General features: G+C 44.9%; 1 protein-coding gene across 5 annotated transcripts in view; it reads right to left on the reverse strand.

Moving 5' to 3' along the window:
• Window positions 1–17,544, reverse strand: part of TGFBR1 (transforming growth factor beta receptor 1) — a 458,152-nt gene that overhangs the window by 407,538 nt on the left and 33,070 nt on the right. The window lies entirely within an intron of this gene.

A 17,544-nucleotide genomic window follows, 5' to 3' on the forward strand; every position in this document is an offset into this window, starting at 1 on the left:
CCTTAGGATCATATCCATGTAGGACCTATGGGGTTCTATACCAGAAGAACAGTATCTTAGAAGCGGTCTCTCTGCTTCACACATCTTGATTTGAAAACAGCTTCCCAGATCTTCTGCCACTGAGGGAGAAGTATGGGTCGTTGGATAACCTGGGACCATTTCTGCATATATGGCCATTGTGTGCTAGTGAGTGGGAGAACGTCATGGAGATATCTATAGATAAAATATGGTGGGTCCAGTATTAGAGAATTCATAGAACTTCTGTTTGGACCACAAGAGATTTATTGATTCTCTTCATGTCCAGGGATCCGATTTGGTTAGGTAGAAAAATAACAGTTTGGAGCCTAGTCACCATGTGGGAGGAGACTAAGAGTCCCTCAGCTTTGCAGAGTTTGGACAGGAGAGAAAAGATCTTTTCAAGTGGGAGCCTATAGAAATACAGTGCCCCCAGAAGATGGCTTTATGTGCTTCACCACAAGGTGGAGGCCCCAGAGACCATGTTTGCATCAAGTTGGAAATATTCAGATAAGCTGTTGGATAGGTGGTCCCCAATTTCTGGGATACCAAGTAGAGACTCGTTGAGGCGCCAATGACATGTTCTGAGGGAGGCAGAGGATAGGGCAATGTCTAAGTGTACAGAAGAGTGATCCGACCAAGTTATGGGGTTAATTTCTGAGGAGACAGTGGAAGTCAGAAGGAGAAGAGACAAAGAAGTGGTCTAGTCTGGAGTAAAGCTTGTGAGGGAGGGAATAGAACATGTAATGCTTGTGCGTGGGATGTTTAATCCTCAAAATATCTAGGAGGTTCTTACGAGTTTACAGAAGGATTTTGAAAGTCGGTCGACTTTGGTGGGCGTCATGGACGGGGGGGGGGGGGGGGGGGGGGGGGGGGATGGGGGAATAGGATTTTTGTACTTTACCGTAAAATCCTTTTCTCTCTCAAGTTCATTGACAGACACAGCTCCTTTAAATCTTGACCGTAGGAGAGGACTAGGCAGAACATGTAAAAAACAGCAAGACTGCTGGAGGGGTGGATGCGGTGTCCATCAAACTTCAGAGAAAAGGATTTTACAGCAAGTAGAAAAATCCTATTTTCTCGTTCACTGACGGACACAGCTCCTTTAAATCTTGACCATAGGGACGACCCCAAGCAGTGTCAAAATGAGGGGAAGAAAAAAAAAGGAAAAAAAAACGTCACCTGCAACCAGAGGAACGCCTCAACGGAAGAGTTGCCATCTGAAAATGGCCACGTATGCATCAAAAAAGGTGTTAAAAAATGTTTATTTTTTTTTATAAAAAGTGTAATTTGCAATTTTACAAAGCCGCCTGCAAAAACTTTCCGGCCAAAGCAAGCATCCGAATATGCGTTTACATCAACTTTGTAGAATTTTGTGAAAGTGTGAACGAACGACCAAGTCGCCACCTTACACACCTGGGAGACAGGCGCTTGATGTCAGAAAGCCCAGGAGGTCCCAATTGCCCTAGTAGAATGGGCTGTGACAGGAAAGGGGGGCACCTGCCCCTTCAAGGACCAATCACCGAAACAGTCTGACTTGCAGACGGGAGCCATAGCAGACAGGTATACCCTCAGAGCCTGAAACACACCCAGGGAATGTAGGGCCTCATTGAGATGTTAAGCCAAAACCACCTTTGGAGGAAAAGAGGGTTGCGGACATAGCACCGCCTTATTCTTGTGGATAACCAGATATGGCGACTTGCAAGACCAGGCCGCCAACTCAGAAACCCTCCTGGCAGATCTAATAGCCACTAGAAAGGATTTTTTTCTGGTAACGAGTCAACAAGGGAATCTGCCTAATATTCTCCAACAGCGGTTTCTGAAGCGCCGATAGCACCAGATTCAGATCCCACAGAGCTAGGGGTGGTCGGACTAGAGGGACTACATGTCAAACCTTAAGGCATGTTTTTGATCCACTCCACTATGTAAAAACAGCAGTATCCGGTAACCGAATAAGTGCGCGGACGCCACCCCATCTCCTCACACAGAGATGCAAGCCTTCCACATCCGATGAGAACTTTTCTGAGATGTCCGTGCCCTCAGCATAGTGGAAAATACAGAGTCCGACAGACCTCGGTCCTTTAGCATTTGGCTTTCAACAGCCATGCTGTTAAAACCAGCAACAGTAAAGCAGGATGAAAAATATACAAAGTACTCAATCGCTGATGCAGAATTTTGTTTCTAAAATTAAGAATATTTGCTGATAAAAACTGCACCAAAAAAACGTGATCCCTCACTTATGTGATTAATAATTTAAGTATATAATATTAGTGGGCCAAAATCAATCCTAAATGCTCATATCAAATCATAGTGAAAAAAAATACAAGTATTAATAAATAATAAATCTCTGCGCATATAAAATATGTGATGTATATAGACCAAATGGATCCGTGGAAATACCTTAGTGATTAATATGTTTATAAATACAAATATGGGATTCAATCCCCAAATGAATACCTTCCAAGACAGTGTATATATATATATATATATATATATATATATATATATATATATATATATATAGTGCCTTCCAATCAATAACTAATCACAAGCATCTGCAGCATCTTCACTCTCATGCAGTTCACTTTTGTACGCTGATGTCTTTTAAAGCTTCATAACTTTGCTCACTCCAGTGAAAACTTAAATTTATAATCTTTAAAAAGTACCTTTTCACCCTCAGTCTTTTTAATTATGTCCACACACACTTAACCCGAGTTTGTTCAGCGTTTTTCTCCTTGCTCTTTACTTTATAATATTCACTCCACCATGGAGAAAAAAGAAAGCCAGGGTTTGTGTGTTACTGTGACTTTTCCACACTATTATTCACATATCAATCCCTCTGGCATCCCACCAAGGTTTCCACATCTTGTCATATTTCTTTAAAGTCCCTTGTTTTATATATAATGCTTTCTCTTTAAGAATTACCACATTCATGCCATTTATCCATTCTCTACCGGACGGAGGCGACACAGACAACCATCTTAGGGCAATCAGTTTCCTTGCCCGAAATAGGCATCTCAGAAGCGCAGTCTGACGCTTCCCGGGTTTCCAACTTCTTCAATTAATCCCAGGAGACAATACTTTGCCTCCATCCTGGTGGAGGTTCCAAACACCTGATCAATGGTTCCTGTCACCTCCATCCAGTAGCTGATCAACTTCGGGCATCTCCAAAACATGTGAATCATGTCTCCCTCCATATCTCTGCACTGGGAGCAGTTTGCATCCGGCCGTCGGCCAAATTGAAAACGTTTACGCGGAGTATAATAAGTTCTATATAATAAGAACAGATGTGACATCTTCTGAGAGGAAGAGAGTGATACCAACGGAGCCAGTTCCAGAATTTTATTCCATTGTATTTCAGAGCTATCTCCCACATCTTTTTCCCCCACTTCCTCGTGTACATAGGGATCTCCATCCCTCCCAGTCTCCCCTTGTTTATATGTGGGTATATTTTTGAAATTATACCTTTCCCTGTTTCTGCATTATTTTTTGAAGAACTAGGATTGCGCTCCATTCTAAGGTCCTCCCTCTAAACTGCTCCTCCAGTGCGTGCCTGACCTGCAAATACTTATAGAATGATTTATTTGGTAGAGCAAAAATAGTCTGTTCCTGAAAAAAGGTTTTCAGGGCACCATCTTGGTATAGCTGAGCGATAAATTTTATTACACATCTCTCCCATTCTTTTACTGTCCCCATCTTCTGCAGTTCTCCCAATTTGCTATTCTTCCATAAGGGGGTATGCTCATTAAATCCTCTATTTTAATATGGCCTTCGCTGTGTCCCACACTCTCATAATTTAACGCAAAGTAGGGAGTCCTAATGGAAAGGATCCTGCCTCCAGAGCTTCCTTTATTGAATAATGTGGTGCGTTTTGTAGGAGCATTTTTCTCCCTGCCTCTCCCCCTTCTAAATTGTAGTCCCCCATATACTGGAGTTGTGATGCTACTCCTTCCTGTTTTTGTAACGGTAGAGTACTCAATCGAATTCTTGCCGACCCACCCTTCCAAATCAGTTCCCTGAACACCATATCTTTTGAAACCACATTTTATATAACCAAATTGGGGAGTTATGCAGTACATAGAGAAGCTGCGGCATCCATATCATTTTGATTAAATTACAGCGACCCATCACAGATAATGGCAGGCGTTTCCACACTTGTCTTCCTCCTAAATTTATTCAGTAACGGGATTATATTATCTACTGCGTACTGTTGAGGGTCTCTGGATACGTTTATTCCTAGGTATTTAAAAATGTACTTACTACTTGGATCTGGGTCACCTCCTCAGGCAAGGGGCTTCCCAGAGGATCTACTGGCAGAAGGCTAGATTTTTCCCAATTTATCTCAAGTCTGGAAATTTGGCCAAATTTGTTAATGTCCATAGCTTTCTGAAGGGAATCCTGTGTAACGCCACGGAATAGCAGTAGGTCATCCGCGTATAATGCCACTTTTTCTTACAAGTCTACCCTTCCAAAACCCTTCATCTGAGCAGAAGACCGCAGGGCAATGGCCAGAGGTTATATTGCAAATGGCAAAGAGGAGGGGTGACAAGGGACACCCTTGTCTTCTCCCCCTCCCCAGTCTAAGTTTATCTGACTTTATTATTCACCTTAACTCTGGCTTCTGGGGCCCTATAAAAGCATTTTTACCCATTTCATGAAACCCGGTCCAAATTGGGCCGTCTCCATAACTCTCCAGAGATACTGCCACTCAAGACTATCAAAGGCCTTGGCGGCAGCTAAAGACAGTGTTTAATAAAGCGATAGGCCTATATGAGGCAGGATCAAGTGGGTCTTTGCCCTCCTTGTGTATGGCAATTATGTTGGATTCCATAATCGATGAGGGGAGCTCTCCCCTCATTAATGACCAATTCAATATCCTCAACAGCTTGGGAAGCAATACCTTCCCATATTGCCGATATATCTCGGTTGGGAGTCTGTCTGGGCCTGGAGATTTCTGTTGTGCCATCTCCATAGTGACCCTTTGTATTTCCTCTATCGATATAGGTCTATCTAACTCAGTTCTATCTGTCTCATCAAGACAGGAAATTCAGATCCCTGAGAAAGCTGTCCATTTCATCCCCCCCCCCCCCCCCCCCCATTTCCTCCTGTTGTGATCTATACAAGACCTCATAATATTCTTAAAACTTGCCCACCATTCCTGGAGTATATGAGTGTATATGAGTATATATACTTCCATCTCCTATAGTTATCGTGGGTATAACGGATTGGGGGGGGGGGGGGGGGTCATCCTGACTAATTGTGCCAGCATACGTGCTGCACTTTTCCCCCTCTCCAAAGGCAAATTGTTTCTGGAAGAGATGTTTATTCTCCATTTTTCTAAGAGTCATTAATCGATCATTTTGTTGTTCCTCTATCCATTTCCTAAGTCTATCCGGTGTTGGGTCATTGATATACTGTTCCTCTGCTGTAGTTACCCTCTTCCCTATTAGTCTCTCCCAGTCCTTAGTCTGTTTAATTTTTGAGATTTGTTGGATCATTGTGCCTCTTAGGAAAGCCTTCAGAGTGTCCCACACTATTCCTTCTGAGGCGGTGCCTCTATTCAAATCAAGAAACTCACCCATTGATGCCAATATCTCGTTCGGATCCTCCATCAGTTCAAACCAAAATGGGTTTATCCTCCACTCCCCAGGACGGTTACGCCCGCCCAGCTCTAGTGATATTGTCACTGGGGAATGGTCCGACAGACCCCTTGGTCTGTAGTTCACATTCTTTATGATAGACATCATTTCGTCATTTCCCAGCCCTAGGTCGATCCTGGAGAGTGTCGAATGTGTCCTGGAGAAGCAAGAGTATTGTCGGGCCTCCGGGTTCCGTATTCTCCAGATGTCCCACAATCCTGCCTCCCCAAAAAAACAAAAACGGGTGGAGGGAGGTACACATTTGCTAATACACACTGTTCTCAATCTTACAAAATAAAAAAAAGGAATCTCCCATATTCATCCACCTTAGCCTGCATACAAGAGAAAGCCACCCCTGATCTAATATACTCACTCCCCTAGAATAGGAGGTGTGTACTGAATGGAACTGTGTGCTGTAGTTCCTCCATCTCAATTGGAGAATAGAGATTTTAGTAAGATGTGTCTCCTGCAAACAAAGAATAGCCACCTCGTATGTATTTGCAATCAGCTGCTTTTTTCTCTGTATCTCCCATTCCCCGGACATTCCATGAGCACAAAATTAATTTTTTAACCTGGGTGCACATAACCATCAAAGTTGAATTTTTTTGTGAATCTAACCAGTGCCTTTTCAAATGTATATGGTTTTCTCATATTTTTGGCGACTCCATAGTGTCTCTTCTCATACCTGTGATTTAAATCAAACAAACTTTCATGCCAGACCCACCACTCATTCCATCCCATACATCCGTACCTCCTCTCATGCCTATAATTGTGTTCACACAGTCTTTTGTACCAAGCAACCCACTTGTTCCATCTCATACACACCATTCACCTGCCCATAGGGCCTATTTTGGTGTTTCCTAATGTGACCTTTGCATTCATCAATTTAAGTGTTAACTTTAAACTTGTGTTCTCACACTCTTCCCTCCCTATCCCAACCCTCCTCAAAAAGCCATGCAGCCCACATTTAATAAAAAACAAACAAGACAAACATAGCAAAAACAGACAACACAAAGAGAACTCGTCGCTCCACCCCTTAGAAAAATGGGGTGGTATGCTCATTGTTCCCTCCCCCCTTTCCACCACTAACACCCTCCTCTCTCCCTAAATTATTCAACAGTGTAGTGGATTGTGTCTTAACCAATTCCCACCCGGCCAATACACATATACGGCCGGGCGGGAGCCGTCTACTTCTGATACTTCAGAAGGAGCGGGATCGTGCCCGCGCAGCGGGCAATCCCGATGTGCTCGTGTCACCCGGACACGGCGCATCTCAGATCGGCAGGAGGGCTCTGTGATTGGCCCTCCTGATCACATGACGGCCGTGTCCAATCACGGCCGTCATGTGATGTAAACAAAAAGCCGGTTGCTAGGCAAGCGACTCCTCACACAGAAGTCATCGCCAAGGAGAGGAGAGCAGATCGCTGCAGCCGGCTGAAGATCAGTGAGTATGAGCTGTTTTTTTTTTTTATAGATTTTTACTCACTGATCATCAGCCTAGTGTAAAAACACACCACACAGTATAAACACAATGTTCCCACATATGTCCCCAAAACATACATGTCCCCAATAAAAACACATGTCCCTAATAAAAACATGACCCCCACATATGTCCCACTAAAATCATATGTCCCAATGATTATCTGCACACATGTACATGATCATTTGCGTACATATGTCTGATCACACAAACCAATTATTATACACTTAACGGAATTTTTTTTTATACCAAAAACATGTAGCAGAATACATTTTGGCTTAAATTTATGACAATTTGATTTTATTTGATTTCTTTTAAAAAAGAAAAAATTGTTTTTTTTCCCTAAATTTCCGCTTTTTTGCGCTTAAATCGCAAAAAAAAAATAAAAACGGAGTCGTGAATAAATAACACCAAATTAAAGCTCTATTTGTGCAAATAAAATGATAAAAATTTCATTTGGGTACAGTGTAGCATGACCGCGCAATTGTCACTGAAAGTGCTAGAGCGATGAAAGCTGAAAATTGGGCTGGGAAGGAAGGGGGCGAAAGTGCCCTGTATTGAAGTGGTTAAACAAAATCATATTACTAATACAAGTCCAGGGCAATATAGTCAGATTGGTCTACAGTCTCCCACTATAGGTTACTATTCAGTTCTCCACTCCCTCCAGGGTATCGAAAAACACAGTCCGCGCCCCGAAGCATTTATACGTAGTCTTGCCGGGTATAGCAGTGCATAGTTCAATTTTAATCTATGCAATTTGCGTTTGACTTCTCCAAACTTCTTCCAGTCCTTTTTTGCAGATCAGGTGAGAAATCTGTGTACATAGAAAACCTATTGCCATTGTGAAGAATTAACCTTTACTCTGGCTTTATTTAGTAAAGTTACTTTATCTTTATAGCAAAGCAGTTTTACCAATAAGGGTCTTGGAGGGGCCCCCGATTGGGGAGGTCTAGAGGGGGCCCTATGAACTCTTTCCAGCGCAAAAAGGGGTGAGAAGGATTGTGCTCCAAATAAGTCTTTAAAACCATTTTTCCAAAAATGTAGTGGGATCTGTACCCTCACTACCTTCTGGGAGTCCCACTATCCTCACGTTCTTCCTTTGCATCCTGTTCTCCATTTTGTCGATCTCCATCTGGTAGTTAGCCATTTGTTCCCTTATAGTCCTTATCTCCCGTTTAAGAGGGTTCATGTCGTCGTCTAATATAGACTGACCCTCCCCTCGAGGGCGGTAGCCCTTTTGCATACTTTCTACATGTCATGACTAACGAGGGACATGTCTTCCTGAATAGTTTAAAGCTGGGTACACATTTCATTTATGGAAGTTTTACAAGAGTAAACTGCGTTCAGTACTTTCCTCAATGATTGTTCTGCTTCCCCCAGAGCTACCATTTTAGTTGGTGATAATGACCACTTTTGAGCATCCTCCATCCTCTCCCCCAAAGGGTTTCCTGCAGGGGGATTTACTGCCTTCACAGGAGTTACCTGTGCATGTCCCGGACTCTCTTGTGGTGGGAGCAGAGGTCCCGTTGTGTGGTTTGGACAACATGCTAAATTCTTGACTATTTTTAGGGGAGCTCTGCTCAGAAAGTTTACCTTGTGTGTGCGCAAATTTCCCCAGTTTAGCTGCTGCTGCCTGGCTTACTTTTGTGGTGCGCTGCGATGGCATAATAACATAGTCGGGTGGTTTATTTCCCGAAAAATATTTATCTCAATCCCCCTTTTTCCCCTCCTCCACTGTCCCCTAAAACCTGCCACCTAAATAGCATTTTATAGTAAAAAAAAAAAAAATAAAAAAATTTCCAAGGTGGAGAGGGGAGAAAAGCAATCCACCACAGTTCAAGAGGATTACCCTTCACAGTCCAGTTCCCAAAATCTACGCCGGTAGATAGTGGGGGGGGGGGGGGTAGAATGGAGTGCGCCATCTCTACACGGTTCTTTTCTCAACATGCGATTTGTTAGATGTACTGAGAATAGGATGGAAATGATATACAATAAGTCCGCCAAGTCCAGGGTAATAGAGGGAGACAATGCTCACATGTTGGATTTACTAGGTTTGGTATATATAACCTGCGGCGTATAGATGGCTAGATTAGCAAGAGGAAATACAGCTGAGAGGTTACCTCAAAAAGTCTCTCAAGCTTAAGCGTTGGATATGAAACATCAGTCATGCAATGTGCTACCTGTACACAAAGAAAGCAGACTGGATCAGGTTTTGGTGCTATATCATTTTTAGCATATCCGCTTGTCTTCCACTTTGGCTCAGATCCAATTTGCATGGCTGATAAGCAGGAGAAAAAAATAAACTTTTTGCCTCTCATCCAGTGCTGCAGGGGTTAATCCTTCAAGCCTCTGCTCTCTGCATACATTTAAACTGCAGTTAGATCTGTCCCATCATCCTGCTCCTTAGCACACACTGTTTCTTGAGGATATCAAACTCAATGATAAAGGTTTGCTCCCTTAGTGTATCAGCAACTCAGCGCTGTTAGCATATCAATGATAACTACAGTCCAGGCTGACAGTGTGCAAGAGAAAAAAAAAAAAAAATGTATAGGTTATTCACCTGCATCCAGCGTACGTGGGATGATCCTCAGACACGGTTCACTGCTCTTGGCTCTTTGTCTGGCATACACACTGCGGCTGCTGGAACTAGGCTCCTCGTAGTAGTCTGACCTGCGAGGGAGGAAGGGATCTCATAAGCACAGCTTGTCCAGGCTAGTGGGATTATGTTGGGGAGAGGAGCATTTTGGAGATTTTTTAGCACAGCCTGATGCCTCTCGCACATACCCTGCTGGCTTCCATATCCCCATCAGCCTCTCAGGTGTGTGGGGCAGAGGGAGGGAGAGCAGTCCTCACATCCACCTCCGGTCATGCCCCATCGTCCTCATGGGGGATTTTTAAAGCCGCTTTTTGTTGTGCGGTTGCCAGAGTGACTGAACAGAATCAAAGTATTCTGCCATCCTCATAGAAGGAAGAACAAAATCCATATACAGAGATGTAAATGAGCAGGGCTACACATTAGAAATTCCTCATAGCTCCAATAGATACTTAAACACATAAAAACTTAATTCTATAAAAAAAAAAAAAAAAAAAAAAAAAAAAAATTATATATATATATATATATATATATATATATATATATATATATATATATATATATATATAATTTACTCCTCAGAAATTTCAAATGTAAAATGAATACAAAGACAAAACAAGATAAAAATTAAATTTAAATAAATTTTGTAAAGAAAAAAAAAAAAAAAAATGTGCATAAATATACTAATCACCTAAAAACCTTTTCGTGCATTCACTAGAAGATTTGGTTGTGCATTTAGTACCTTCAGTGCCCTCGGATATGGAAATATATATATATATATATATATATATATATATATATATATATATATATATATATATATATATATATATATATATATTATAAAAATAAAAAATAAATAAAAAAAAAAAAAAACTTAAAATTGAATTCTAAAAATGGTTAGAAAAATCAGATAAAAAGCAATTTAAGTCGAAGTCAATGTTTAGGCCCAACGGTGCAAAAATGTTGGACTTTGAAAATCCATCGAGATTCCATTTTACTCAATTCTCCGACTATGGCAACCCCTCCAATGAGGTTTACATTTCTGTATAGCCCAAAAACGGTCAGCAGGATTTTTATCATGTACTTCTAAAAAAAAAAAAAAAAAAAAAAAAATTATATATATATATATATATATATATATATATATATATATAATTTACTCCTCAGAAATTTCAAATGTAAAATGAATACAAAGACAAAACAAGATAAAAATTAAATTTAAATAAATTTTGTAAAGAAAAAAAAAAAAAAAAAATGTGCATAAATATACTAATCACCTAAAAACCTTTTCGTGCATTCACTAGAAGATTTGGTTGTGCATTTAGTACCTTCAGTGCCCTCGGATATGGAAATATATATATATATATATATATATTATAAAAATAAAAAATAAATAAAAAAAAAAAAACTTAAAATTGAATTCTAAAAATGGTTAGAAAAATCAGATAAAAAGCAATTTAAGTCGAAGTCAATGTTTAGGCCCAACGGTGCAAAAATGTTGGACTTTGAAAATCCATCGAGATTCCATTTTACTCAATTCTCCGACTATGGCAACCCCTCCAATGAGGTTTACATTTCTGTATAGCCCAAAAACGGTCAGCAGGATTTTTATCATGTACTTCTAAAAAAAAAAAAAAAAAAAAAAAAAAAAAATATATGACAAGAAACACTAGGTTTCGGAAATCTAGCTTTTATGTTCTGTACGTGTTCACGTAATCTTTTCCATAAAAAAGGTAGTTTTGTCCTTCCTATATAGTATATACTGTAGGGAGCAGGAACATTCCAACTTGTACACCACCCCCTCTGTGCGGCATGAGAAAATCCTTTATATCATATTCCTTTTTATTAGAGTTTGGGCAAAAGTGCAATAAATGTATATCATTCTGTTTCGTATTGCAACATGCATAGCATTTTTTACATGGGTAAAAAACCCTTTCCTTGGAAGAAAACCAAAATTTTGCCTATTTGGTGGGTTCGGTACATTTTTAAAATGCAGGATGGAGTATAGGACCTTGTGACAGAAAGTTCTCTCGCATCAGCAACCGCCAAGGAACATCCACCACCAGGCATACTAGGTCAGCGTACCATGGACGACTAGGCCAATCAGTATTGCTGGAATCCCTTCGGCCTCCAACCCGTCTAGCAGACGTGGTAACAGTTTGAGTGGGGGGGAAAAGGCATAAATCGGCCGATACTGCCCCCATGGAGCCACCCATGCGTCCGACGCGTCCGCCCAGGGGTCTCTCGTCTTGGACACAAACCTCTGCACCTTTCGATTGAGCCGAGAGGCCAAGACATCCACACCTGTTGTGCCCCAGCGCAAAGAAGCCTGAATACCTCCGGATGCAATGACTTTTCTCCCGGGGCCAGCAACTGGCAACTTAGGTAGTCTTCTATGCCTGGGGATGTATATGACCGACGTGTTCTGCCCACTGGAGGTTGTGGGCGGCCTTCGGTGCCACGGCTGAGTGCCATGTTCCTCCTTGATGGTTGACATATGCCACTGCCGTGGCATTGCCTGACTGGATCCTGATTGGATGCCCCTGTAGCCTCATTGACCATGTGGAGAGGCATAGTCTAATGGCCCAAAGTTCTAGACACTGATCGGCAACTGGGATTCTTCCCGTGACCAAAAAGCCCTGGGTTGACTGTACTCCCAGTACTCCACCCCAACCGATCAGGCTGGCGTCTGTTGTGATCACTGTCCAATGGAGAGAAAGGAACTATCTCCCAGACCTAAGGGCCAGAGATCCTCAGCCACCAGAGAAAAGAGAATCCCTGACTAACTGTCTCACCCGAATCTGACAATCCAGGGATAACAGATTTGACCCATTTGGACAGGATCTCCTTCTGCAAGACTCTGGTGTGAAATTGGGCATTCGCTACCGCCTCAAAAAAGGAGGCTACCATGAGGCCCAGAACTCGCATGCAGAAACAGAGCGAAGGCCACCGGCAGTTCAACAAACTTCACTATGGCTCAGAGAGTCTGAAGGGAGAAAAACGCTCGCTTCCACGGAGTCCAGCAGCAAGCCCAGGTACTCCAGGCGTTGAGTCAGCACGAAGACCAACTTTTTTAGGTTTAGCATCCAACCAAACACCTTTGGAGTTTGCTTGGTGATAGTCACATCCTCACTTAATTCTGAGGCGGAACTGCTCTCAGGAGGTCTTCTAGGTAGCCCATAATTGTGATCCCACGTTGCCTTAACAGTGACAGAATTGGAGCAAACAGTTTGGTAAAGACTCGGGGTGCCGAAGCCAGGCCAAAAGGGAGTGCTACGAATTGGTAGTGCTCTTCCCTAACTGCAAAATCACAGAAAAGCATATAGGTATATGCCAGTCCTGGACATCCATGGCTGCTAGCTCTTTGCATTCACTTTCTCTCCGGCCCTCCTCCCCTTATTGGCCAATGCCGGGGTCCGCTGACACTCATTTCCATGACATAAGCGGCCCAACCACAAAAGCCTGCATAGCTTCCCAGCCACAGCGAACAAATGTGCGATCGGCGGTGACTGCTGTATCCTCCAGCTTAGCAAAGCACTGCAGCATCTTGGGCTGCTTAGTAACCGCTGCTGCACTGCGCAAACGCGGTTATGTCTATGAGCTGTGATCTGCCTCACAACCTCTTCTCCCGCTGATCATTATATCCTGATGTTACCCACAGCTGGTCTGCCCCTGCATTAACACCGTTTAAAAAAGGTACCTCATGACTCTTAAAGTATATTATTATTATTACATTAACCCTTGCTTTGGCATATACATTTTTGTGATTTGTGCTCATGTATACTAAATATTTAACTGTTTTGGTGGGATTTGTGAAGGTCCCATCACTTGGGGGGTGGGAGGAGCTTTTTTTTTCTGATTGGTTGATGGCTTTTTAAATATTTTTCACTGTCACTCTACACACATCACATGCCTGACGAAGGGGCCCTGCACGGCTCCGAAACGTTGCACTCTCTTTGTGTTGTGATCATGCAATAAACCACCAGTTTGAACGCTACACATTTTTTTTTTTTTTTTTTTTTTTTATATATATAGTGTGCTGGCAAATATCTTCACCGTGACTTGAACCAGTAACCAGACGATTGTTGCTACAGCACCCAAATCTGAGAGCGCACCCAGGAACATGTGCGATGGGAATATAAAGTACTACTGGACATCCAGAAACACCAGGAAGTCCTCCTGATGAAGTGCAGCGACCACGATTCCATCCTCAACCTTTGTACTTTCACAAGGCAGTTGAGGGCTTTTAGGTCCAGGATTAGACATACCCCTTCCTTTTGGGGAGTACAGATTGGAGTAAAATCCCTGAAACCTTTCCATCTTCAGAACAGACACTATCACCCTGTGTAGGAGCAGGTCCTTTACTGCCAACAGGGCTTCCCGAGAGAGCCGGGAGTAAAATGCATGCTGGAGGGAAAAAAAATAATCTGTTTAGTGGACAAGAAACGATATTGTAGCCCAATGAAACCAGTTTGCAGACCCATTGGTTGGACAGCAGTGAGGTCAACCGAGCTGAAAACACCCAAAGGCGACCCCCCACCTGAGAGTCAGGTGGGGCAAACATTCATGTGGTAGCAGTTTTGCTTGCAGACTTGTTAGGCTTGTGAAACCAGGGATGCTTTTGTCCATCAGCAGATCCAAGGAAACAGGAGGCCAGAGGACTCACTGCAGCATATGCTGTGCCCAAAGGCAATCTCCTCATGACCTTTCATATCGATTAAAAAAAAAAAAAAAAAAAAAAATGAACCAAAGACCAATGCTGCAGTCTTACAGATCAGAGCCATAGAGGCCTGATGATGCATCACCGAAGAGGCACTAATCCCCCTGGATGAGTGTGCTTTTAATATAAGGAAGAATTTTCTTCTTTAAGCTGAAGCTTGATCAATCACTTGACAAACCCATCTGGAAAATAGTGTCTCTCGATGCAGCTTGTCCATATCTTGGACCCTCTGGCAGTACAAACAAAACCTGTGTTTTGCGAACCTGAGCAGTCGCCCTTAAATGGATTCTGATCGTTCTTACTACAGCAAGATACTGTAGTGCTTTCTCTTCCCCAGATTAAGGCCGCGTACACACGCGCGGACTGTTCGCCCAACCTTGTTCGTCAAACAGTTTGTCAAACAGTCCGCTCAAAATTTGCATGAGCGGACTTGCCCACACACGAGCGGACTGTTTGACGAACAAGGTTGGGCAAACAGTTCGCTCAACTTTTGAAATGAACGGACTCGCCCACGTAAGGAGGAGGCAAATCCGCCCATTTCGAGCGCGTGTACAGGTAGGCGGGGCCCGCGAAGGAGACGTCGCGGGCTCCGCCGCCTGGAATGGGCTTAAAGGGGAACCCCAACGCCGAAAAAAATCGGCGTGGGGGTTCCCCCCAAGTCCACACCAGACCCTTGTCCGAGCACGCTACCCGGCCGGCCAGGAAGGGGGGCGAGCGAGCGCGCCCCCCCTCCTGAGCCGTACCAGGCCGCGTGCCCTCAACATGGGGGGTGCCTTGGGGAAGGGGGGGCCGCGCGGCCCCCCCACCCCAAAGCACCTTGTCCCCATGTTGATGAGGACAAGGGCCTCTTCCCGACAACCCTGGCCGTTGGTTGTCGGGGTCTGCGGGCGGGGGGCTTATCGGAATCCGGGAGCCCCCTTTAAGAAGGGGGCCCCGGATACCGGCCCCCCACCCTATGTGAATGAGTATGGGGTACAATGTACCCCTACCCATTCACCTGTGAAATAAAGTACAAAAAAAAACACAACACAGGGGAAAAAAATATTTTATTGCACAGCCGGGGGTCTTCTCGCCGGACTCCTCCGCTATGTGTGTGTAGCTCTTTTACTAGCGGAGGAGTCCGGCTTTCTTCCTCCCCGCCGCCGGCCTCTTCTCCCGACTTCGGGGGTCTTGTCCCCCTCTTCGGTTCTTCTGCCGGGCCACCGCGCCTGGTCCGGTGGCCCGGTCTTCTGTCGCCGCCTTCGGTTCTTCTGCCGGGCCACCGCGCCTTCTTGTAGCTCTTTTACAGGCGGTGGCCCGGTCTTCTGTCGCCGCCGACTTCCGTTCGTGTTCTTCTTCTTGTTCTTCTTGTTCTTCTCCAGGAGATGTTGACACGTCGCTCCCTCCGGCCGGAATGCCAGAGCCGCGCTGTGCGGTCACTTATATAGTGACAATGGGGCGGTGTCACATGGTATATGTCACATGGGTTGGTCACAAGGTGACCCCGCCCCCTTACGATGTCATAGTCCCCATGTGACATCAACCCATGTGACCAACCCATGTGACATATACCATGTGACACCGCCCCATTGTCACTATATAAGTGGCAGCGGAGCGTGTCCCTGGCATTCCGGCCGGAGAGATCGTCGAGTCAACATCTCCAGGAGAAGAAGAAGAAGAAGAACAAGAACGGAAGGCGGCGGCGACGACAGCGGCGACAGAAGACCGGGCCACCGCCTGTAAAAGAGCTACAAGAAGGCGCGGTGGCCCGGCAGAAGAACCGAAGGCGGCGACAGAAGAACGGAAGACGGCGACAGAAGACCGGGCCACCGGACCAGGCGCGGTGGCCCGGCAGAAGAACCGAAGAGGGGGACAAGACCCCCGAAGTCGGGAGAAGAGGCCGGCGGCGGGGAGGAAGAAAGCCGGACTCCTCCGCTAGTAAAAGAGCTACACACACATAGCGGAGGAGTCCGGCGAGAAGACCCCCGAAGACGGAAGACCCCCGGCTGTGCAATAAAATATTTTTTTCCCCTGTGTTGTGTTTTTTTTTGTACTTTATTTCACAGGTGAATGGGTAGGGGTACATTGTACCCCATACTCATTCACATAGGGTGGGGGGCCGGTATCCGGGGTCCCCTTCTTAAAGGGGGCTCCCGGATTCCGATAAGCCCCCCGCCCGCAGACCCCGACAACCAACGGCCAGGGTTGTCGGGAAGAGGCCCTTGTCCTCATCAACATGGGGACAAGGTGCTTTGGGGTGGGGGGGCCGCGCGGCCCCCCCTTCCCCCAAGGCACCCCCCATGTTGAGGGCACGCGGCCTGGTACGGCTCAGGAGGGGGGGCGCGCTCGCTCGCCCCCCCTTCCTGGCCGGCCGGGTAGCGTGCTCGGACAAGGGTCTGGTGTGGACTTGGGGGGAACCCCCACGCCGATTTTTTTCGGCGTTGGGGTTCCCCTTTAAGCCCATTCCAGGCGGCGGAGCCCGCGACGTCTCCTTCGCGGGCCCCGCCTACCTGTACACGCGCTCGAAATGGGCGGACTTTCCGAGCGGGAACAGTCCGCTCATTTCGAAAGTACAGCGGACAGGCCCACACACGGGCGGACTGTTCGCTCAAACACAGTTTCAGCGGACAGTTTTTCGGAATTTCCGAAAGACTTTGTCCGTCCAACTGTCCGCTGAAACTGTCCGCTGAAAGCCCACACACGAGCGGACTGTCCGCCCAAACACTGTTCAGCGGACAAGGTTGGGCGAACAGTCCCCGCGTGTGTACGCGGCCTCAGGCTTCTGGGGAGAAAGGAAGAATAATATCTTGGTTTAAAATGAAAACCTGTTACCACTTTTGGTTAGAGTTCAGGATGAGGACATCAAATCACCTCATCCCTATACATGATGAAATATGGCTCTGACAAGACAGAGCCATTAGTTCCAAAAGCAAAAGATTATCTTTCTTGTCAAAGAACCAAGAGAATTTCTCTTAAGGTTCAAACAGCTGATTTAACAAAGCCGACAAGACCAATCTTAAATCCTAAGGATTTAGAGGTGCCTTGATAAGGGGAATAAACAGTGTTACCCCCTGAATAAGCTACGCACCAATAGTGGGAAGCAAGAGGCCGTAAG

Source organism: Lithobates pipiens, unplaced genomic scaffold, assembly GCF_037356315.1.
Source record: "Lithobates pipiens isolate NorthernLeopardFrog02 unplaced genomic scaffold, aLitPip1_a1.2 Scaffold_19, whole genome shotgun sequence".
NCBI lineage: Eukaryota > Metazoa > Chordata > Amphibia > Anura > Ranidae > Lithobates > Lithobates pipiens.